The 26189-nt window shown below is 38.1% G+C and overlaps 1 long non-coding RNA gene across 1 annotated transcript; it reads right to left on the reverse strand.

Moving 5' to 3' along the window:
- Positions 1-10973: 10973 nt before the first annotated feature.
- LOC306855528 lies at positions 10974-22439 on the reverse strand. The gene is made up of 3 exons (XR_013782948.1): positions 22359-22439; positions 18470-18537; positions 10974-13066 (listed from the first exon to the last, which is right to left on the reverse strand). It is a non-coding gene; the product is annotated as an uncharacterized lncRNA (long non-coding RNA).
- Positions 22440-26189: the final 3750 nt, after the last annotated feature.

A 26189-nucleotide genomic window follows, 5' to 3' on the forward strand; every position in this document is an offset into this window, starting at 1 on the left:
GAATAATACAAAGATAATTTGTCACAAACACAGAGTTATCCTGCAATTCATAGTGAAATGATGGTTGCTCAACCAAGTTACTGTGATCAGTGTATATCATTCAAAATATCATCTGTATGTGAGTGAGTGTTTGTGTGTGTGTGTGTGTGTGGGGTGGGGTGGTAAGTACATATCTGTGAGTGGGTGAGATGAGTGTTATAAAAAAAAATTGCACATTAACTCAACATTCATTATATATTGTAAGAATCAGTGCACTAATAAATATATAGATTTTTATGCCATAAAATTAACTAACTGAATGCGCAATTTTTTTTAATAACCCTTTTTTTTTATATAATAGCTACATAACACTCTTACCTACTCATATACACCCTCTATCCCTCTCACATATGTATTTATCTCTCCCCACACACATTATATTTTAATGACACTGATCACAGTACCCTTCCACAGTATCTTGGTTGAGGAACCACATCATTTCATTGTCTTACTGAATAACACACACACACAAACAAACATGCATGCATATATATATATATATATATATATATATATATATATATGTGTGTGTGTTTGTGTGTGTGTTAGTGATATCTAAGTAATAACGTGCCTGTGTACAGTTCAAAACACATAAGCATGCTGAACTGTTGTTTACATATGCACACAAACATTCAAGTTGTCAACGTTTTAAGTCTTCGTAAAGACAAAATATGTTTTTTTTTTACTTACCAACACAGCAAACTTCTTCTTTTTAGCGGCTTGCAAACAATTAGACTTATCTTCTTGTCGATGCTTTTTCCTGTTGCAAAATAATAGGTATGTGACGTATTTGGACACAGGCGTGGCTTGTGACGTCACGCTTGGATGTCCACCACAGGCTGCAGCGAGACGCTCTTCAAGTTTTCCTTCACTATGAACATTATTTACAAACCTTACAAGACCATGCAAGTTTTATTATCTTTTATTATAGAGTTATATTTTACATCATTAAAACTTTTCTCGATTCGTTTGAAGTCTGCACTGCTCCCTGGAGCAATTCATCCATTGATCATAATTACATTAGATTAATTTCAAAGTGTTTTTATTATTTATCAAATAAATTACTGGATTTTCACTTTCTTGACCAATGAATTTGCATGAATTTTACTGATTTCTATACTAATTTCATATGCAATATTTTTGTGGATTATCAAGAAACTTTACCATCAATTCAATAACAAGGGGATGAGCTAATTAAACATCATGGAAACTAACAAGGGGAACCATGACAACAAACAAGGCAAACAGCAGACCAGGCCGGGCAAAGAATTGTGGGAGATAGAGTCATTGATGGAGAGGTAGATGTCTGGGATGTTGTGCCCTCTGGTGGATGTCCAGGGCAGTCCAGCTGGTGATTGTGACACCAACTAGAACAAACTCTGATCTCCATTACGGTGACATCAAGCGTTACTATTTTCAACATTAATATCTAAACCTCTTTAATTCTCAATAGGAATTTTTGGTAAGAAATGAAGTCAAACTGGTTTGTAATAAGTGAAGGTGCTGAGATCTGTTCGTGTTTAATATTCTGTTGCCAGTCATTTGACATTTTGATTTTAATAATTCAGGAAATACCCGTAAAATAACAGTTAAACATTAACCCTTGTGTTGTGTTCATCACCTCTTGGATATTATGTATTGGATCATCCAATGCTGCTGTGATGAACTTCAAGTTGGATCAGCCTGTGACTTTAGTTTTTTACATAGATTTTTGGTGTGATTTTGAATCCAGCCCTGTGTTGATGATTTTGGTTATTGGCACATATAGACTGTATATAAAGATTTATAAATTGAATATTTCATTCATTGAGATCCAATGTGTGATTCAAGTGTTCTCTTAATTTTTGAGCAGTGTATTTGCAGGGAAGTGGTGTGTGGCCAAGTATGGTGACCCATACTCGGAATTTGTGCTCTGCATTTAACCCATCCAAGTGTACACACAGTAGTGAACACACACCCAATACAGCCGCGCCCAGGGAGCAGTTGGGGGTTCGGTGCCTTGCTCCAGGGTCTCTCCTCAGTCGTGGTATTGAGGGTGGAGAGAGTGTTGGTTATTCACTCCCCCATGTAGTGATAGCTGCAGCCCGGAGACCATAGACTGTAAAAAAAATATGGACGTAGTGTCCGTGACGTCACCCGTAGAGTTCTGAAGACCATTTTTGAAGCCTAAAGTCGGCGTAGCCGACCGTCGCCATCTTGGCAGCGCGTCACTCCCGGATAAACGAAAATGGGCAAAGAAGCGGTACCTGGGTGGAGCTGAGGTGCCTGGTGCTGAAACCACGCCCACCTACCTCGACAAGAATCACGTTGTCTTGGATACTAAGTCATTATGACAGTGAAATAATCCCGACAGGGCAAACACGGCAGAAATGCTAAGATTAGTGGCTGGAATTTATTTATTTTTACGATAAATTAGCTGAGGTAACGTGACGGCTAACAGACAGCAGACACACGGCTAATGACCACAGTAGCGGGAATCCACCTGTCACTCAAATGTGGACACACCCTTAATTATGCTGAACTTTAAGGATTAATCAACTAAACGGATGAGTTATAAAAAAATTCACCCCCCTCACAGTTGTCATGAAGGGCAAAATTAGCTGTATAGACCAAAACACATTCAGACACCAGGCTGTAAACACGTTTTTTTCTGCTGTAAAAGTTGGAATTTTAACATGGAGGAGATACTTCTCGTTTGGCTCTCATCGAAGGCGGTCGCATTTTTCTTCCCTCCCTGCCCTTATCACCCCTGCTTGCTCTCTCCTGTCTTGTCCTTGTCTGACACTGAAGAGACTTTCTCCGCAATATTCTACAAAACCGAAATTATGGATCTGATCAACTGGTCTCTTAATGCAATTGACACCATCTTGGGATCGGGAGAACCCAAGTGTCCTGCTGGGACTTTCGCAGCTGGCTACACGATGGACGCATGGGAGAGGTGGCGGGTCGTGTGTCTGGCAGCTCTTTCCGTGGAGGACATTGAAGACATCTACCTATTCGGAACCATGATAACTGGGTTTCTGCTGTTTGGATTAGGTGTTACCCTGTTATCGGAGAATTCAGGAGACGGGAAAAGCTGTCCAAAACCTCACAAGGCTGCCCGTCATGATTGAAGCAGTTGGCAGCGGTCAACTCTGAGACAGAGACTATTAACCGCAATATGGATTCGATCACGGCTAAGCTCTCGGCTTTGGAAAGGAAAATTTATGGACAAGGAGATCAGAATGGACAATGAGAATAAGATGTGAAATTAAAAGGCAGCTTTTCGCCCAAAGACCAAACAATCTTATCTCTTTCGGCTTCCCAAAACAACAGACAGCTTGGCAAGGTTGTTCTGGAATCTAACTCCCCGGATGAATACTGCAGAGAGACGCTCTTTCTTCCCTCCCCCCTCAACAAACACCTTGTGATTGTCGAGCGTTTGGGTTCCGGCCAAGGTCGTTTCCATGGCAATACAATCTGCGGACTGAGACAACTTGTCTGGAGTGCCAGCGTGGCGGATCTCTAGGCACACGAACTTACACATACACACGTACAGATATTCACCTCCCTTCCCCCATCCCACGCCTTCGTCGCTTCATCCCGTCAGTTGATAACGGGTCTGTGTTCGCGCTGTAATGGCTGCAGGCCGGATGGCTGTTTTCGTCTGAATTGGATTACTATGCAAGTTATGTTCCTGTGTTGACTGTGCTCTATGCTGAGGTTTTTGTCTGTTCTCACACTGCACTCTCGTTCAGGAGCGTAGTGTGAGGACTATTTTTTTTTCTCCTCTCTTTCCTCATGTTGTGCTGTATTCTCTTCTTTATTGCATTTCGTTGCCTTGTACCTACATGTGCAATGACAATAAATTGAATCCAATCCAATCCAATCCAATACAGATTTTACTCACTTCTGATACCAGCCTCAAGCGGCCAGTCAACGAATTGCAGTTTAACTCACTTCCGTGTTGGTTTCAAGAGACGGGGAGGTTGAGATGGGTATAAACGGAGGTCGGAGCCAGCGGGGCCAGCCGCAGGTGGGTGGGACTTAAGCTGCAAGTGGGCTGTACAAACCAACAGAAGATTTTGATTGGTTTGCTTAATCTGTAGGTTGTAGTATCGGTTCACACTCCTGGTGGCGGTAGTGTGCAAATCTTTTTGCGATCCGTCAAATAAACGTCAAACTAACTTTACTGCTGTAGGAAAAAATGCGCGGGCTTTCAATCCCTCCGGTCAGCTGACTTTAGCTGGCTTGGTGACTCTCAAGAGTGTGCAAAAAACATTTTTGATATATGGAAAGAGTTAACTAAATGGTACGGGGGAAAAATCCCATTTTAGTTAAAATTTTTATCAACGTAATTTCGACTCTATTCCTTAGTTATACATACTAAATCCTGCTAATAGCTCTGTAAATGGCGGTAACGTTAGCAGTTTTCGAGAAAATTCATTCACACTGTTAATCATAACCTCATTAAAACAATAGTAACTGCTGCAAAACTAAGCTAATCAACATTGCGATCAAAGTATTTTTCATACAATCAACAAAATTCACTTAACTTACCTGAAAGCCGCTGTCTCTGAATGAGTCGTCCGTTAGTCCCGCTGTGTTTGAATGAGGCACGGCACGCACTCTCCAAAACCACGCCCATCATTTCACGTTATAAACGTACACTTTTGAATAGAGTAACAATGATCAAATAACAATTGCAAGAATTCCTCCTGAGAACTAGGGAAAAAAAGCTTTGTGGAACGTCTATTTTTAATGAAATAGTAAATAATGAATTATTATTAAATTATTATTTAGGCCTACTGTTTTTAAGATATTTTATCCATGTGCTTTGTTTTCTATAGTGGACACACAATTCATGAAACAATTCACATTTTCTCACAACTGTTAACGCAATCTCAAAACTACACACCAGTTTGTGCAACTTTCAAACTTCCAGGTCAAACATTTTAGTTTCTCTCACGGGGTACCTCCTAGAAGGAGAGGACTCTGACATACTCTCAGCCCCAGCAATTTCCTCACCAGGGTTTTCCAGCTCTATTGTGGGCGGCTGTAACTCAAGCATTTCAGACTCTGAGGGCTCTGGTAGAGAAAGAGTTTAGCCATCTGGCTGAGGCCTTGATGGATCCACTGAGGATACCACTCTGCCCAGCAGCTGATCAACGTGCCGTCTGTGCACCTGCCCATCACCGGTCAAAAATTAGAAATAAACTTTTATTTTGCTCGCACATAATTTGTAGTTCCAGAAAACCTTGAATAAAATACAAAGGAAAAATAAATGAGAAAAATACTCACAAAACTGAATTTACATTTGTACGATTTTTTTTTTCCAATTCACCTTTAAATGATGCAGTAGTCATATGGAGACATATAGTGGATACTAATGGCCTGTTAATGTACATTTAATAAAATCTAAGTTTTACATGTCAAACAAAGTATGTCTATCTGGTTTTCTAATTCCTGTATTTATTTTTCATGTTTACTTATCCAAGCTTTTTATCCAAGAAAATCTACCAAAACTTTTGAACATGTGTTACATCAAGTCAAGTCAAGTTGAGCTTTATTGTCATTCCAGTACATGTGGGGACAAATGTCGTGCCTCGCAGGACCACAGTGCTACATAAATACAGACATACAACAATGAAGTAAAAAACACTATAAACCTATACACAACTAACCTACTGACAGATTTAACTATAAGTATACTATATATAAGTATTTACCCTATACAAACTAAAAGAATAAAGGATAAAAAATACAAACTATTACGAATGCTTCACATAAATATTTACCCTATACATGTCTGGGGTGGGGGGTGGTCCATGTTTCAGGAGGTAGGGGTTTGCATGGGGTTTCAGAGGGGGGCGGGGTGATTTGAATTCAGGGCTCTCACAGCCTGGGGGAAAAAGCTGTTGAGCAGTCTGGCGGAGCAGGCTCTGATGCTCCGGTACCGTCTTCCTGATGGTAGGAGCTGGAAGAGACTGTGGGAGGGATGGGTGGAGTCCTTCACGATGCTGTTGGTTTTGCTGGAGCATCATGTAAGGAAAATGTCCAGGATGGAGGGGAGAGGGGCACCGATGATCTTTGCAGCTGTGTTCACTGTCCGCTGGAGGGTCTTGCTGTCAGCAGCACTGCAGTTCCTGTACCAGACAGTGATGCAGCTGGTCAGCACACTCTCATGTGCCCCTGTAGAATGTGGTGAGGATGAGTGGAGGGAGACTTGCTCTTTTCAGCCGGCGGAGAAAGTGTAGGCGCTGTTGTGCCTTTTTGGAGAGTGACATGGTGTTGGTGGTCCAGGTGAGATCCTCTGTGATGTGCACCCCCAGGAATTTAGTGCTGCTGACTCTCTCCACAGTCGAGCTGTCGATGGTCAGTGGGGGGTTGTCAGCGGAGTTTCTTCTGAAGTCCATCACAACCTCCTTTGTCTTCTCCACATTGAGGGACAGATTTGTTAGTGCCACACCATTCAGCCAGCTGTGCCACTTCCGCTCTGTAGTGCGTTTCATTGTTGTTGCTGATGAGACCTACCACTGTTGTGTCATCAGCAAACTTGATGATGTGGTTGGAGCTGAACTTGGCAGTGCAGTCGTGGGTCAGCAGTGTGAAGAGCAGCGGCTGAGCACACAGCCTTGTGGGGCCCCTGTGCTCAGTGTGGTAGAGCTCGAGGTGTTGTGGCCGACACGGACTGACTGAGGTCTTCCGGTTAGAAAGTCCAGGATCCAATTACACAGGGAATTGTTAAGGCCCAGCAGGTTTAGTTTATTTATGAGCTGTTGTGGGATTATTGTGTTGAATGCCGAGCTGAAGTCAATGAACAGCATTCTAACATAGGAGTCTTTATTTTCTAGGTGGGTAAGAGCCAGGTGGAGGGTGGAGGAAATTGCATCGTCCGTAGGGCGGTTTGGACGGTATGCAAACTGGAGCGGGTCGAGTGTGTTGGGGAGGCTGGTTTTGATGTTATGCATGACTAGCCTCTCAAAGCACTTCATCATGATTGGAGTCAGTGCTATGGGACGGTAGTCATTGAGACAGGACACAGGTGATTTCTTTGGTACCGGTATGATTGTTGTGGATTTGAGACATGTGGGGACGACTGCCTGGCTCAGCGAGGTGTTGAAGATATCTGTTAGGACATCTGTCAGTTGTGCAGCACAGTCTCTCAGAACACGGCCAGGTATGTTGTCAGGACCCGCAGCCTTGCATGGGTTAATCCTAGATAGGGTCTTCCTTACATCGGCTGGAGACAGACAGAGTGCCCGGTCGTTGGGAGGTGTGGGCAGTTTTTGTGCAGATGTGTCATTCTGCATTTCAAACCGTGAATAAAAGTGGATGAGTGCATTGGGGAGGGATGTGTCCTCATCACAGGCCTGTGGCGGGGGCTTGTAGTCAGTGATGGTCTGAATGGCTTGCCACAGGCTCCGTGTGTCTCTGCTGTCTGTGAAGTGGTTGTTGATTTTTTGAGCATATGACCGTTTTGCATTTTTGATGCCACAGGACAGACTGGCTCTTGCTGTTTTGAGGGCTGCTTTATCTCCTGATCTGAATGCTTCATCTCTGGTCTTTAGCAGCCCACGAACCTCTGCTGTCATCCATGGCTTCTGGTTTGCACGTGTGGTGATGGTCTTGGTGACTGTCACATCATCAGTGCACTTTTTGATGTAAGCAGTCACAGTTTCAGTGTACTCATGCAGGTCTGTGTGGTTGTTGTAGGTGGCTGCCTCTATAAACATGTCCCAGTCTGTGTCCTGGAAGCAGTCCTGCAGTGCTGAGGTGGCATTGTCTGGCCATACTGTGATCTGCTTTTGAACCGGTTTGGCGAGTTTGAGAAGTGCTCTATATGCTGGGATTAGCATAACAGTGATGTGGTCTGAGTACCCGAGGTGGGGGCGGGGTACAGCCTTGTAAGAGTTTTTTATGATGAAAAAGCCGTCGGGGTTTTTTGTTTGTTGTTCACTGATGGCGCTGTACAGTTCACAAAGCGTGTCCTTAGCGTTTGCACACAGGGGTATGTAGACCGCTACAATAACAATGACCATGAACTCCCGCGGCAGATAGAACGGTCGACACTTCACAAACATAAACTCCACCAGCGATGAACAGTGTTTTGATAATACCGCAGCATTGTTACACCAGTCTTTGTTGATATACACAAGCCACCTCTGCGGGTCTTACCAGACAGTGATGAATCTCTATCCGCTCAGAAGTTGGTTAGCCCGTACAGCTGATTGGCGGAATCCGGGATGTTGTTGTTCAGCCATGTTTCAGTGAAAACAAACACACAACAATCCATTGCCTCATGCTGTGTAGACCGACTGAGTTGAATTAAGTCCAGTTTGTTTTCCAGAGAGCGAACGTTTGAGAGCATGAGTGTTGGAAGAGCTGGTCTTGTGGGGTTAGCTCTTAGCCTAGCTCGTATACCTCCGCGCTTACCGCGCTTCCGTCCTCTCTCACACCGCTTGCGACGCTGCCTTGTGTGGGTAGTGTCAGTAGGTGAGGCCGCGGTCTCGAGGTCTGGCTTCAGCAGAAAACAAAGGCCTCGTAGCTTCTCAGTAGCCGCCGGCGAGAGTTGATGTTCGTAAGCATTGCTGATATCCAAAAGACTTTGGCGATCATAGATGAGTTCTGGGGTGATTTCCTTATGAGTTAGCCGTAAACTGACACTATTTGGAGACGAACAGAAGACATTAAAAGACATAAAAACACCGACTTTGGGACTCGGAGCAGCCGCTGCGTTCGATCGCGCCACCATCTTCCTTCCTTTAATATCACAGTATTGCATCTGTCCCACAGAGAGCATATTGCATATTTGCCTGATTTTCTGAGTGACCGTGAATCATAGCATTGATTTGATCAAATAAATACATGCACTGTGTGTTTTAGTGTAAAGTGCAGCACTGTGTTGATTTACACATTATTCGCTGGTGTCTGAAGTGTCTCAGAGCAACTCAGTTCACAGTGAATGTGGCTCCACATATGCTCATCTCTGCATCTGTGAGTTTGGATCACTTACTGTGTATTTGAGAATGCAGCGTGTGAATCTCATTTCACCATAATTGCAATGAGAAGCATTTTTACAACTGTTGACAACAAAGAAGAAGCTTTAAGGGCTCCAACGGTTTCCTGTCAAAAAATTTACGTTTTAACGTCTAAAAATGAAGAAATTAAGACTGAAATCTTAGCGTTGTAATTTTACAGTCATACTATCAAATAAATAGTTTTTTTATTAAAAAGTCTATTTCTATACATATATTTTAATCAGTGTTCAGTATTACAAGGGTCCAGTAACCATTTCAACAAAATCTGTTGAGTTTATGCTGTCTTAGAGAAATATTAATGGTTTCTCTGTTGTTACACTTCAGCAAAGACAGTTATTCCGCTCTGTTCTTCAGTAAATGATGTACAATGTTTCATTTGTGACACATTGCCAAGTTTAGGGCATCACCGTCAGGATAAATCATTGTCATGCTGTAGTATTGTTCCTCACTGTGCCTCGTTCTGAGTTATAAATGTTATTTTTTTGTTAGAGGTTTTTACAGTAAATGTCATAGTATCTATCTGTACTGTCCCATGCTTTTTACACATGCACAGATTTATGCGGTCTGGTGCAGATCTGTGTCTGTGTGATGCTGGTGATGGTAATGGATTGATATTTGATGGTAAAATAAACATCACAAAGTGGCCTGATGCACTGATCTCATCTAAAGTCTAATAACATATATTAAAACTGTTGTGTCAATAACAAAACTAAGCTTTGCATTGCTAATCTTGTGGAACTACAGCATGAGATCCAGCAGCATGGTAAACAGAAATGTTCCTTTCCACTAGGACAATGTTTAAGTTTACATACATTCAACTTAAAATAAATAAATAAATAATAAAAAAACACTATGCAGAGTATAATTAAAAATACAGTTAAAACACTGGTGAAAAATCAATACAGAGAATTCCTTCATATCAACACTGTACATTGTGTGAAGAGTGGAGAACTATTTGATATAAATATGAGCAAATATGTAACTGATTATCAATCAAAGTATTAAAGTCATCAGACTATAAAAACAGTTTGAAGAATGAGAATTATGTAGTAGCTAAACGTAAACGTAAAATGTAATGTAATGATTTCTATAATGATTGATGTCAAATGTAAATTGTTGTATTTTAGCTTCTGCAGAGTAGCCAATGGTACACTTTGCAAGAAATGCATAAGCATGATTGCCTACAAAATAATTTCAAACATTTGAACATCTTAAAGGTTTTTAAAAACACAAAAATGCATTTAGTCAAACAAACTTTCCTCTTTTCATCGACAGATGGTCATTTCATCCAAACACACTCATAAGAGATAATGAATGCGATTCAGTGTCATCAGGGCAATACTGTGATTTACTGCACACATGTCAGATGGACTGGGCAGAGCCCTTGTAATCAGCTTCTAACTTGTGTCAAAGCTTTAAATGTCTATTTTCTTTTCTTTTTTTCGTCACAGTCCTTATATACTGTCAATCTCTACTTTTTTGCAAATTCTTTTTGTGAAGATCAGCCCAGAGTCCTCCTCAATTTCTTTAATTTGAACTCTTTACTACCTTAGTATTATAATCTCTTGGTATGTAAAGTGGTTCAGTGTACACATGGACATTACAGATGTTATTTTGTTTGTTATAATATTTTGACAGTATCTAGAAATGTATGGTTATAAAAAAAATAATAAAAAAAACGATTTAAATTCTTCCTGTGGTCCGTGATATTCATTTGATGCAGTTTTGATCAGTCGGGTCAGATTTCGTAGAAAATTCCATCTCTGTCATGTTTCCTGTTCAGTCTTTTCCTGTTCTGTATTTGATAACAACTGCAACCCACCTTTACTGGTCAGAGTGATTTCTGTTTGATATTGTGGAGGAGTTGCAAAGACAACAGACCATTATATTTAAAATATGAAGTTTAAATTAAATCCAGTGAAAAGTACTTTATTGGCATGATTGTGTTTACATAAAATATTGCTAAAACATTATTACACAAAACAAATAATGACGATAAAAAGAAATATACAATATACAACAACAGAAATGGACCCAAGTAATGGGCCTATGTACATAGGCCTATGTAATATATAATGTAAAATAAACACATACAAAGATGATACAATCAAAAATTATTTGTCATTGTTCTGTTCATTGTTTAGGATTAGCACAAACAGATACAGAAGTACATTTAAAATGAATATGAGCAAATACCTAACCAATTATCAAAACAGAAACTCATTAAATGCTGTTAGTTCACAAAGATAAGCACAAACAGTATGATATTATTATATGGGTAACCATGGTGCACTAGTGAGACAGTGGCACGCTTAGTCAAACTTTCAATCTATAGATGGTGAGTTCATCCAAACACACTCATAAGGAAAGATCAAATTGTGTTTCACTGTCATCAGGGTAATATTGTCATTTACTGTACACAAGTCAGACATCGGCACATTTAATTTAATCCTTAAGTATGTGGTGTGGTTATTCTGACTTCTATTTTAGCACTACATGACTCTCCATTTCCCTTTTCTCCTGTCCATGTCGTCTTCCTTATTCTGTCAGTCTTTCCTTTATTGCAACTGATTTCCGTGAAGGTCAGCTCAGAGATTTTCTCAATACGTTCAACTGATTTCTTGAATTGTTCCAGGCGGATTTCGCTTGTTAATTTTGCCTCATCCTTTACTTTTTTTTCATCTATTAATGCTGATCCCTTATTGGGCATCAGATAACATTCTGGCTGTTCTACTGTCCCATTATTATTCTCCACAATTATTACCTTAAAGAAGGAACCTGGCACTGCTTTCTTTTCCTTTGAATATGTTTTTTCCCTTTCCCTTTCTCCCCCCTTTCCCTTTTTCCCCCCTTTCCCTTTTTTCCCCCTTTCCATTTTTCCCCTTTCCCTTTTTATCTTCTTTCCCTTTTTTCCCACCTTTCCCTTTTTTTCCCTCTTTCCCTTTTTTTCCTCTTCATCCTCTGAGTCTGAGTCTGAATAATTCATTATTGGTCCAGTGTACACATGGACATTACGTATCTTATTTTCTTTGTCATATACTATTTTGTTTCGACAATAATCCTCCAGTATGCTCCACAAGCCAATGTTTAAGGTCTTAAGCTGTGGTGAAATGTTGCTGAACAGAAACGTGCTATTATAGGCTTCTTGACACCACCTGTGATTGGCAGCTGCAGCAAGATGACCTTGATCATAGTCTGGGTTCTGCATGCATTTGCCAAAGCTAAGATTTGTCACACAATTGTCAACTAAAGTATCCCTGTTCAGTATCTCATACACCCATTCTGCATTATTGGTATCACTGTTGTACGACATGACATAATCTTTTTTTACCCTTATGTCTTTACTTGAAGGAACTCCATCTATTAATGTATAGGTAGATGTGACATCTGTAGGTGTAGGTTCACTAGAGTCTGATTCACTGCCAAACATTTTTAAGACTGGGATCCGTATGGTTGAAGGCTTATCTGTCAACTGCAAGTCCTGAAATGTTTTTGCCATTTGATCAGGCTCTGACTTTGTTTCACTCTCATTACAACCCAGACTTCTATTTCTCATTAGCTGTAATGCTACAGAAACAGAAAAGCATTTCTTACTTTTTATTGAGAATTTCCTTAATCTTTGTGTTTTTCCCCAAACTCGTTTGACATCCTCCTCTGACCACCAATCACCAGGCTTCGTGTCAATGCCATATTTATTTTTAATGTATTTTTCAACTTTCGTTAAATTGTAACATTCATGAAAATACTGTGACAGATAAGTAAGCATATCCTCTAGAGTGACATTAGGTGGGTTTCTGCCCCCTTTCTCAAGAGTGGTTTTACCATTTCTAGAAGTTTTAGGTTTAGGTTTTTTAGGACGTTGATTTTGCATTTTGATGCAACAGAGTGACTTAGGAACAAAGTTAATGGAAAAAAAAAATTCTTGACTCAATCTGGTTTTATTACTTCTTCAAGCGCTTCAATCAAGAATTTTCACTTCTGGTCTGGCTAAAATACTGTGTTCACATCTGGGAAAAACAAACAAAAACACATTTGTGTCAAAATTCTGCTTAAAAGGATAGTTCACACTAACAAAATCCAATTTTCTGTTGATTTACTCACCCTCAGGCCATCCAAGATGTGGGTGACTTTTTTTTCTTCAGTAAAACAAGATTTTTATCTAAAACCATGGTGATTTATGATTCATTACATGCAAGTAGGCACAGTCAAAAAAGCAGACAAAACCCCAACCCTGGCGATATACTGATACCTTATTAAGCGAAATGATCGAAACGAGATGTTTGTGCAAGAAATTGAAAATTCCTGAAACTGAACATTATTACCTGTAATGCAGAGCCTCAAAAATGGGTTCAGTTTGCAAACAAATCATTTATTACTTTAGATTATTGCCTGCCTGATGAATACAAGTTATTTCTGAGCAGAGGTGGGTAGAGTACTCAAAAACTGTACTCAAGTAAAAGTAAAAGTACTTCTAGAAATATTTACTCAAGTAAAAGTAAAAGTAATAGTCTGAATAGTTACTTGAGTAAGAGTAAAAAAGTATCGGACAAAAAAACTACTCAAGTAGTTAGTTACTAGTTACTTTGGATCATATAGGTATTGAATATAGTCTATTTTTATTTAGATATATAGATTACATTTATATAATGTGTGTGTGTTCCGTTCAATATATTTTTATTTTTGTTTTATTTTTTAATGTAATTTATTTCAGTGATGCAGATCAGAATTTTCATCAGCCTTTTTCGCCAGTCTTCAGTGTCACATGATCCTTCAGAAATCATTCCAATATGTTGATTTATTATCAATGCTGCTCTTTTTAGCTTTCTATTCATCAAAGAATCCTGAACAAAATGTCACAGGTTCCAAAAAATATTAAGCAGCAAAACTGTTTCTAACACTGGTAATAAATCAATATATTAGAATGATTTCTGAAGGATCATATGACTCCGAAAACTGGAGTAACAGCTGATGAAAATTCTGATTTGCATCACTGAATTAAATTATATTTTAAAGTAAATTAATTATGTATTATCCTATAACCTCTGACACTGAAACCTCTGAAAACGCCTCACATGACTGCTCTGAACATAACGAAACAAATGCATATTGACGGATCTTCTGTTCTGCAAAATGTAAACAAATGTAGCCTATATTTTTCCAAGCGTAAATATTGTAAAAATATGAATATTAATTGTGTCTCTGCTGCGCAGAGCTAACGCGGGTTCCGCGGGTGTTCATTTCATATTCTGTGACAGCTTATTTAATGTATAAATTATACATTGTATTTAATGTAAGGTACATGTACAACAAACTGGTAATGTCATAGTGGTATCGTGGCCTATACCTGTGGAACAGCAGACAGCACACGCGGTCTTCATCTAATAAAGATCTTCATATAGCTGTAGCAAACAAGCCTTTGCAGATTTGCTTTCAACTGACTGTAGATCCAAAGCCACGTCTTCAGCGCTCTTGATGTTCTTAAACTCTCTGTTATCTGAGTGAGAACCGCTTCAGAGACTCAGCGCGTGCGGCAGGAACTGAACGAATCATTCAAACTGATTCGCGAACCGATTCACTGGTTTGCCAACTGGTTTGATATTAGGTGCGTTCGACTTGAAGCACGGCTACAGACGGTGGTCAACGAGAGTAGCCGCTTGCAGTCAGGGGCGGAGTTGAAAACGGTGTCGTCAAGTCGGACACTTCGGGGCTGTCGTAGTTTGCTGCATCTACCTCAGTCATGGCAGATCACGTGGATTTGCTTGCTTTATTGCAGACTAACTGGAAGCTATAGAAATGCCGTTATTGTTGTATGAAATTGATCTGAATGTTGTATTAAGTTGACATCCAGCCAGAGTTGTTGGTAGTAATCACATGCAAGTGAAGATGGATGAACCCAGCAACAAGACAATTAGTATCAATCAGAATCCATGATGACCACATTATATTAAAAGTCTGTAAGATTGACATTTGATTTATTCCATAAAAATATTATCTAAATAGGTTATGCAGCTTAATACTGTAAAGGGTCTGTATGAAAAAGGTCCAAAATAAACCTGTGCACAAAACCTATAAACGAATTAACAAAAAAGTGATTGCAGTAAAAATAATTGTAATCTTTTAATAAACATGATTTACGAGATTTTTTTGAAAGTCCATATATGAGCATTAGTGGGACTGAAGTTGTCAGAATAAACCCGAAATACACGTCGTTGTTGTCATGTGGTGAATTTGGCCAATCGTGAAACAGCTGTGTCGTCATCAGCGCTCCCGCAGTCGCTCTGGAGAAATTGCGCCGGCTGCTCTCGAAACGCTATCGCGGTACTTTGATGCCACACGTGACAGTGACGTGTGGTCGGCGCCGGTTCAAGTCGGACTAAATTTCTAACCGGCATGCACTGCTTCAAGTCAGCCGCCGATCGGTCTGCTAAGTGCTGCATGAAGTCGAACGCACCTAAAGTCTTTAAACAGAATCGACTCAAAAGAATGAATCATTCGCGAATGGGCATCGTTCATTGCCCAGAGAAAAGTAGACGGCGCGTTTGGAATAAACTTAAGCATTTTTAACTTGTATTTCATTAAGATAAAGTAACGAGAGGACAGTCGCCCACAGTAACGAAGTAAAAGTACCGTTTTTTCTCTAAAAATATACTTGAGTAAGAGCAAAAGTACCCATTTTAAAATATGCTCTAAAAGTATTAGTTACCCAAAAAATGTACTCAAGTAAATGTAACGAAGTAAATGTAACTCGTTACTACCCACCTCTGTTTCTGAGTTCAACTTTCAATTTGGATCAGACTAGAACAATTAATAGCTTGATAGAAATTAAATTGATTGGCTAAAAAATTTGCTAGTGTTGTCAGAAACACTACCTCATCTCCAGTGAAGGGCTTCTGCGTGAACACGTGAGTCTGATGAAGTGAGTGGCTTTCCTGAAGGATCTCATATCTACAGGTCCTTCTCAAAAAATTAGCATATTGTGATAAAGTTCATTATTTTCTGTAATGTACTGATAAACATTAGACTTTCATATATTTTAGATTCATTACAACACAACTGAAGTAGTTCAAGCCTTTTATTGTTTTAATATTGATGATTTTGGCATACAGCTCATGAAAACCCAAAATTCCTATCTCAAAAAATTAGCATATTTCATCCGACCAATAAAAGAAAAGTGTTTTTAATACAAAAAAAGTCAACCTTCAAATAATTATGTTCAGTTATGCACTCAATACTTGGTCGGGAATCCTTTTGCAGAAATGACTGCTTCAATGCGGCGTGGCATGGAGGCAATCAGCCTGTGGCACTGCTGAGGTGTTATGGAGGCCCAGGATGCTTCGATAGCGGCCTTAAGCTCATCCAGAGTGTTGGGTCTTGCGTCTCTCAACTTTCTCTTCACGATATCCCACAGATTCTCTATGGGGTTCAGGTCAGGAGAGTTGGCAGGCCAATTGAGCACAGTAATACCATGGTCAGTAAACCATTTACCAGTGGTTTTGGCACTGTGAGCAGGTGCCAGGTCGTGCTGAAAAATGAAATCTTCATCTCCATAAAGCTTTTCAGCAGATGGAAGCATGAAGTGCTCCAAAATCTCCTGATAGGTAGCTGCATTGACCCTGCCCTTGATAAAACACAGTGGACCAACACCAGCATCACTGACTGTAGGTACTTGACACTGGACTTCAGGCATTTTGGCATTTCCCTCTCCCCAGTCTTCCTCCAGACTCTGGCGCCTTGATTTCCGAATGACATGCAAAATTTGCTTTCATCCGAAAAAAGTACTTTGGACCACTGAGCAACAGTCCAGTGCTGCTTCTCTGTTCAAAAGTGGCTTGACCTGGGGAATGCGGCACCTGTAGCCCATTTCCTGCACACGCCTGTACACGGTGGCTCTGGATGTTTCTACTCCAGACTCAGTCCACTGCCTCAGCAGGTCCCCCAAGGTCTGGAATCGGTCCTTCTCCACAATCTTCCTCAGGGTCCGGTCACCTCTTCTCGTTGTGCTGCGTTTTCTGCCACACTTTTTCCTTCCCACAGACTTCCCACTGAGGTGCCTTGATACAGCACTCTGGGAACAGCCTATTCGTTCAGAAATTTCTTTCTGTGTCTTACCCTCTTGCTTGAGGGTGTCAATGATGGCCTTCTGGACAGCAGTCAGGTCGGCAGTCTTACCCATGATTGCGGTTTTGAGTAATGAACCAGGCTGGGAGTTTTTAAAAGCCTCAGGAATCTTTTGCAGGTGTTTAGAGTTAATTAGTTGATTCAGATGATTAGGTTAATAGCTCGTTTAGAGAACCTTTTCATGATATGCTAATTTTTTGAGATAGGAATTTTGGGTTTTCATGAGCTGTATGCCAAAATCATCAATATTAAAACAATAAAAGGCTTGAACTACTTCAGTTGTGTTGTAATGAATCTAAAATATATGAAAGTCTAATGTTTATCAGTACATTACAGAAAATAATTAACTTTATCACAATATGCTAATTGTTTGAGAAGGACCTGTATAAGTGCTGAAGTGTCAATCACTCATCACTCAGTGATGTTTATTGTAACCATTTAATTCTATAACTTTTGGCACATTGTTATTTACCTGACCATAAGATGACTAAAGATTATTTTTCTAAATATTCAAGGTAATTATCTAAATAATTAAATGTTATTGCATTATATTTAGCTTTTCTTCAGGCGTATTCACCAATCAAGTGGTGCTTTTATCCTCAAAATGAAATTGATAATCCATAAAACCTTTCATTTGGCCCCTTCATTCAAGTGCTCAGTCCACATGGGTGCATACCACCAGCTCATCGGTCTTCAGTCGGAGTCAAACTGTTTCCTAACTTCTAAATTCATCCAAGCTCCTTCCATTTGTTAATGGTTTCTAATTGTTTATGTAAAAAAGTGAGCTGATGAAGAGCTGATAAAGTTTATTCACTTTATATGCTTTAGACATGTGAAACATCCACGTTTCAAATCATTATTGGGTGCTTTAATAATAAAAGTTTGTGCATGTTACATCATTGTGTGATTATGTACAGTAAACAAACTAGTGAATAAGTTATTTGAACCAGAAATTAACTGTCCAAAAGAACCAGTTTGTGGAAAAGAATCAGATTTCCCTGTTTGTCTGAGGCTCTGTATTATAGGTAATAATGTTGTAAATAATGTTTGTTTTAGATTTCCAGATCTTAGTATAACATCAGGAGCCACATGTATTAATTATGTTTTCCTTATTTTTTGTATTCTCAAGCCGTTGACTTGCATTTTATGAATCACAAAGAACCATAATTTTCTTTACTGTCCTAGTCTCCTACATCTTGGAGGACCTGAGAATGAGTAAATTATTTTTGGGTGGACTAGCCCTTTAATTCAGGATTTCAGTTGATTCAGTACAGATAGAAAAATATACTTACATCAACAGGTTGTGTAATCTGTCAAATAAACTGAAACTTCTGCTGCTCTGATTCACATCATTTCTGCTCTGCACACAGCAAACACACACACACACACACAATTTTTTATATATATAATGTACTCTTATTTGATAAAACAGAACAATATCATCTTTTTATTTATTTTTTTATTACGACCTTTGTGTCTGTAAAAACAAAAGCCGGTAAGTTGAATTCCATAACATCCTGCTGAAAAGTGATTTGACAACAGTATGTAAATTCTCAGTGTTTGGTCTGAAATTTAATGATAATGTGGCAGAGGATTTAGACCTAAATGTCATTTTATTTGTGAGGCATGAAAGAGTGGATCGCAGATCTACAATGGCCTTCATAATATTATTATTATGTTAGTATCTGTCTGTACAGGCAGAAGCAGAGACAGCCCCAGGACGAAACGTTCATCTGCTGATGTCCAGCGTATCAGATATATGTCTTGGGAGAGACATATTGACCTCTGATCACTTGTCACCAAAATAGTCGTTAGAAGATATGCTTCAAGCTTGCGTCCAAATGTGGGCATTTTTTATGTTATCTAGTTCTTGACCAATCAGAATTTTGGTGACTTATGCATTGACGCAATTAACAACCTCTGTTAGGGTATAATTGCTGGTGTTTATGAATTGTAAAACAGTACGGCCTACAAACTCCATTGAGAATGATGAAGCTGTCTTCTGCTGATGAAACTGAAAACTATTTTCTTCAGTAAATTTTTCAATTGACCGTATCTCTGACTCCTGGCCTTCATTCAACACACCTGGTCATTGGGTCTTAACTGTAAATTCCCCAACAGTTGTATAAAGAGCTTTTGGTCCCACTTTATATTAGGTGGCTATATTAGTTTTTATTATATTAGTATTTATATTAACTACTGTGTACTTCCATTGAAATTAATCATTTGATACAATGCACTTATTGTGTACATACATGTTTTTACATTGTACTTAAAGTATCTCACAGAAGTGAGCTCTGGTGAACTCCATGCCCAAGAGGGCAGTGCTGGAAAATAATGGTGGCCACACAAAATATTGACACTTTGGGCCCAATTTGGACATTTTCACTTAGGGGTGTACTCACTTTTGTGGTCAGCGGTTTAGACATTAATGGCTGTGTTGAGTTATTTTGAGGGGACAGCAAATTTACACTGTTATACAAGCTGTACACTCACTACTTTACAGCAAAGTGTCATTTCTTCTGTGTTGTCATATGAAAATATATAATAAAATATTGACAAAAATGTGAGGGGTGCACTCACTTCTGTGAGATATTGTATGTGATATGTGATACAGAGTGAGGACAGTGTTGGAAAGTGAGGACAGTTTGGTCGGTCCTCACTTTCTGAGACCCTTTAAAGGCCTGTTTGAGGGTCAAGACTTGGTTTTAGGAATTGGAGGATTGAAAATAACATTTAACATTCATTTATGACAAAGAACAACTGATATTGTGCAATGGAAATACTAAAACTAAAAGTGTATATGTAGAATTCACTGGTTCAATTAAGTGGTAATCGGCATAAACTTCACAATATAGCAAAAGTTACAATGCAGCGAATCTGAATTATACAATTTATTTTTAGGTTACAGGATATTTCATAGGCTGTGGAATTATTAAATAACAACAACTTAAATAAAAACTACTTCCAAAAAAGTATTTATTTACATGGTTACACAGACACACAGAAATACACACACACACACACACACACACAGATTTTATAATGTTTTCTTCAAGCAGAACAACTTTAAGACTTTTTTATTAAGATCAATAAAACCATTTAATATTCTAGTGTGTAGAAATGTTTTCTTCCACCACAATGCATTGCATGTGTTTATTTTAATTGATGTTATATATATATATACAGTGGTGTGAAAAAGTGTTGGCCCCCTTCCTGATTTTTATTTTTTTTGCATGTTTGTCACACTTTAATGTTTCAGATAATCAAACAAATTTAAATATAAATCAAAGATAACACAAGTAATCTGTAACGGAATGCTTTCCCCGGCAGACAGGCGGACACAGGATACAAAACAAAACTCCAACTTTATTAAAAGAAACAGAAGAAAACTCCAAGTAATCTTCATTCACGTAACTTCAAGACTAGACGAAGACTTAAGGGAAACTGAGGACTTTTAAAGTGAGTGGAACAAACAAGGAAACAAAGTAATTAATCGAACACAGGTGATGCATATAACTAATTAACAGAACTAGGTCAGAAACTAAAACAGGAAGAACCAAATAAGGAAGAAACAGAACAAAACCAAAACTGACATATTACATAAACACAACATGCAGTTTTTAAATGAAGGTTGATTTTTTTTTGATGGGAAAACAAAATCCAAACCCACATGGCCCTGTGTGAAAAAGTGTTTAGGTCAGTGTTCATGACTCCACCATAAGAAAGAGACTGGGCAAAAATGGCCTGCATGGCAGAGCAAGACGAAAACCACTGATGAGCAAAAAGAACATAAAGGCTCGTCTCAGTTTTGCCAGAAAACATCTTGATGATCCCCAAGACTTTTGGGAAAATAATCTGTGGACTGACGAGACAAAGTTGAACTTTTTGGTAGGTGTGTGTCCCATTACATCTGGCGTAAAAGTAACACAGCATTTCAGAAAAATCATATCAACAGTAAAATGTGGTGGTGGTTGTGTGATGGTCTGGGGCTGTTTTGCTGCTTCAGGACCTGGAAGACTTGCTGTGATAAATGGAGCCATGAATTCAGCTGTCTACCAAAAAATCCTGAAGGACAATGTCCAGCTATCTGTTTGTGACCTCAAGCTGAAGCGAACTTGGGTTCTGCAGCAGGACAATGATCCAAAACACACCAGCAAATCCACCTCTGAATGGCTGAAGAAAAACAAAATGAAGACTTTGGAGAGGCCTAGTCAAAGTCCTGACCTGAATCCTATTGAGATGCTGTGGCATGACCTTAAAAAGGCGGTTCATGCTGGAAAACCCTCCAATGTGGCTGAATTACAACAATTCTGCCAAGATGAATGGCCAAAATTCCTCCACAGCGCTGTAACAGACTCATTGCAGTTATTAGGTTTAGGGGGCAAGCACTTTTTCACAAAGGGCCATGTGGGTTTGGATTTAGTTTTCCCTTCATAATAAAAAACTTCATTCAAAAACTGCATGTTGTGTTTACTTGTGTTATCTTTGATTAATATTTAAATTTGTTTGATGATCTGAAACATTAAAGTGTGACAAACATGCAAAAAAAAATTTAAAAATCAGGAAGGGGGCCAACACTTTTTCACACCACTGTTTATATACACATCTGATTTTGGAAACCAAAACATTTTACAGTCTTTTTTTTTTCCAACTGCTTACACACATTTTCAAAACCTTTCCTCTGTTTTTCAAAACTTTACATACAAATCCAAGAATTGCACAAACAAAATGAAAAATCTCTTGCAAAATGAAGCATTGCATTCAAAATATCACAAACACATCTCAAAAGCAAATATTTGTGAACACCTTTGCCATAATTTTCATTACTGTTAGATTTTTTTGTGTGTTACATAGATAATTATGTGTTTTGCTTTGCAAAAATTGTTTTATGAAATTGAAAACTGAGTCAAAGGCCGAGCATTAGTGTTTGGTTTTGCAGATTTGGTGTGTGCTTCTGGTGTCAGAGTGTCAGAAATTGTGTGACAAGTAAAGATTTTGTGTGTAAGCATTTGAAAAAACTGTAAAAAGCAATAAATTTAAACTGCGTGGTTGGTATACTTTATTCATATCTAAAACTATAATCCATGTGAAACCATTAAACCATGTCTTTAATATATAAAATATGGATTAGGGTGACAGTAGTTTTGTCATATAACAGAACTGAATTAAAGTCCTTACCTTATGCCCTCTAGCAGAAATACATTGCAATCTTGCAAACTTCACTGTATACGGGGTCCAGTAGATGATCCAGAGAAATCTGTGGAATTTAAATTAACTGTCTTAGACAAATATCAACAGATTCCCTGTCACAGTTCTCTAAAGAGGTCCATTCATGTCTGTTCTCCAGTAAATGAACAACACTGAGGAGTGTGTTAGTTGAGACAATGAAACTGCAAATCATTGCCAAGTTTCCATCTGATTGCTCAGAAGCACAAACAAGTAGCACCTGCAATCCCTGCCGGACTTGATACTCAAACCCACAACCTTTGGGTTAAAAGTTCAACTCTCTAACCATTAGGCCACGACTGCCCCACAAAAATGTGCTCGAGTTAAAGTAAAAGTAGCCACCTTTAAATCCTTTACTCTAAAAAGTATAAACTTACTAAAAAATTTACTCAAATAAATGTAACAGAGTTCATTAGTACCCACATCTGCTGTCAAGCCATGTATTTTACATATAAAATTTATATAATGCCAAAAGAACTGAACTACTGAACAAACTTTTAGATGTAATCAGAGCAAAATTAAGATTTTAGTCACTATACAAGACTTTTACAAGTGTTTTTAAGAAGATTTACATCTGTGGAAATGTTGAATGTCATTTATTATAACACTTAAGGCAGTCTTTCTGCATTGTATTCTCACAAACTGCATGCAAATCATGTCTTGATTGGTCTTTTATTGTTCTCCACTTGTGCCTCATAGTAAACTTTATAGTCTCACTGTCCCTTGCTGTTTTCACACACTCTTGTGCTGGTCTACATATCTTGTCTAGTCCTTGGAGGACTTGTTTTGTAGGGATATTCAAGGTAAAGAGAGACAGTACGACACTTCTTGAGTCACTTTCTGATCACAGTTGTTTATGCTGGAAAAGAGGTCAGACGGCGATGTCCATCCACAATCACTCAGATGGAAATGTGTAATTTTTAGGTCTAAAGAAAAACTGTATGTCATTTCATTTCCAAACAATACTGAAAGAGACAAAAAACTCCTGGCAAACGACTTCGGCAGCTTTATACAGATGTCAAAGCCAGTTGTTGTTTTTCAGCTTTATTTCTCCATAAAATGTATAATGATATGTTATAATAATGCAGTGATATAATATTAATGCAGAGTGAGTGAACTTCAGTTTTTGGCCATGCAATATAGACAGTGTTTACTTGACTGTACACTTTATAATGCATTCACTTTATATATTTGCTTTAGTTATTTGTTTTATTACTTTCTGAAAGCAAAGTATGTCCAAGTAATGAAGCGAATTCCAAGAATGAAGAAATAAACTTAAAAATTACTAAAAATGTGACTTAAAACATACTACAACTTCAGGTTATTTAATAATGTACTTTGAAAGTATACATTGATACAATGATCATTTTCAGCACACAGTTAACAAATATTCATAAAATATATTTAAGTAAAAGTGCAAATAAATATATTTATAAAAAATAAACAGAACTTTCAATTCAAGTATATTTTTGTAAAATATATATTTTTTTGAAAATATACCTAATTACAATTATTTTAAAGTGTTAAAAGTCGTATTGTGAAAATAGGCATAGGCATGATGCTAATATACTTTTTATATATTTAAAGATAGTATATTTTTTGCTAGTATATGTGTAATGTACTATTAAAACAGGGAATATATTACAAATACAATAAAGTATACTTTTTTCACTGGGGATTTCTATTAAAAACCTTACATGTATTGAAAAGCTTTCAATGACGTCAATATTAGGGAGTTTACATTTACATTTATTCATTTAGCTGACGCTTTTATTCAAAGCGACTTACAACTGCTATATATGTCAGAGGCACGCCTCTGGAGCAACTAGGGGTTAAGTGTCTTGCTCAGGGACACATTGGTGTCTCACAGTGGATTCGAACCCGGGTCTCTCACACCAAAGGCATGTGTCTTATCCACTGCGCCATCACCACCCGAGTTATGATGCTTTTCACTTTAGAATACTGATCCAAGTAATTAGTGGGTATTTTAGAAGGAATTGTTAATTCTTGAGTCATTACTAGTGGGTTACCATGATCTTCATTTTAGAATTAATTATACATTATGCACAATTCATATTAATTATGAACCTGTGTACAGTAGTTAGCTAATAGTGAACTACCAGTTTCAACTAGGAATATGATGTGCCTAAAATGCCTAAAGCCAGTTGCCCGATGGCTCCTACAATACGCCCAACTTTTAACATTTATTAAGGGAAAAATAATTGTAGAAAATAATTATGCAATTCTATAACAGCCTGCTGAAATGCTTGCCATATGAGTGAATTTACAACAGTGTGCAGACACATTTCTCAGCGTGTGGTATGAAATGTAACGGTAGGGGGAGTGTGGGAGAGGTTTAGACCAGAATATCTTGTTTTGAGAGGCCTATAAAACGTTTTTGTGTTCAGGAAGTGAATTAGAATAATAGTACTAAACACACATACATTATAATGTCATAATTTATATAATACAAAAGTAAAAAAAGTGCCATTATATATATATTTTTTTTTTGACAACAGTGCAGGTATACCTTATCACAACAGTCTAATATGGAAATATTTTCATTAGCATTGTACTTGTGTATTTTTAGATTTCATTTTTTATTTTTTTTATCTATTTGCGATAGATTTTGATCCATATTACCCTGCTGCTGTTTACAGGAATAAATGTTGTGGGAATTTATCTTCCTTGGTTTCACAGATTATTTAAAAGAAGATGCAAATTATTGTATTATTTCATATTATATTATGTAATTTTATCTCATTACTTACGATCAGAAACATATGTGTTTCATGCAAGTCACTGTGGAAAGTTGATTGTTGATCATTATAACATTTATTTATAATACAGTCTCTACTCTCACATCAGCATTTTATTGTGCTTCACTTGTTCTGCGTTAGAATACTTATTTGTTAATAGAATGGAAAGAGTAAGCTGTAATGGAAATGTATTTAAGGATATTGAATTCTTATGACCGTTTTATACATTTTTCTTACTTCCTATTTTATGCTCTAAATATAACATGAAGCACAGACATATGAGACATTTGTTTTACCTTGTATGATGAAAACACTTCACTGATGCGTCTGAGTGAGTGATTGATGCGTTCTTGTGAGTAAAGACACACTAAACACACAGGTTTGTCCTCCAGAGAGAAGAGTTTGAGTTCCAGTGATCTAAACTCGACCTTCACTTTCTAAACGATGGTTTGAGAAATAAATCACCAGGAGAATCACAAAGATCCGCTGTCTGTTCAGACACAAACGTCTCAAAAATTGTTCTTTCTGCGCCTTCTACTCTGATCGCACATTCGTTGATGTTTTTGTGAAGACTTTGAGAAGAAAGTCACCACAACAGGAAACAAGACTTGAGACATTCACTTCCTGAATAGTGCTGCAAAAAGTTAAAGCGTCTGCATCTTTGCCATGTTTCCTGTCTGTGTCTCGTGTTGTTTGAGTATTTGCTACTTTATTTGAATCTGGATTATCATTTGCTATATGAAGGATGTCTGATCTCAAAAACCTTCAACACTCGGATCACACATCAGCTTCCATTTCTGTATAAGTAGTATACATATGCATGCCATCTTTATATGAAAATTAATCTGTACCGAGGATGAGAAATCAACCCTCCACCTTGGCTGATGTTTCTTTGAGGAGGGTCTCAAATGTTGTTACGGTCATATTTATAGAGCTGAATTGACAACTCAGAAGCTCTTTCATGAATAATCTGCTGTAATACAACCTTGTGCACAACACAGTGCAGTGATTGGATCATAAGACT

Source organism: Barbus barbus (genome assembly GCF_936440315.1).
Source record: "Barbus barbus genome assembly, chromosome: 3".
Classification (NCBI taxonomy): Eukaryota; Metazoa; Chordata; class Actinopteri; order Cypriniformes; family Cyprinidae; genus Barbus; species Barbus barbus.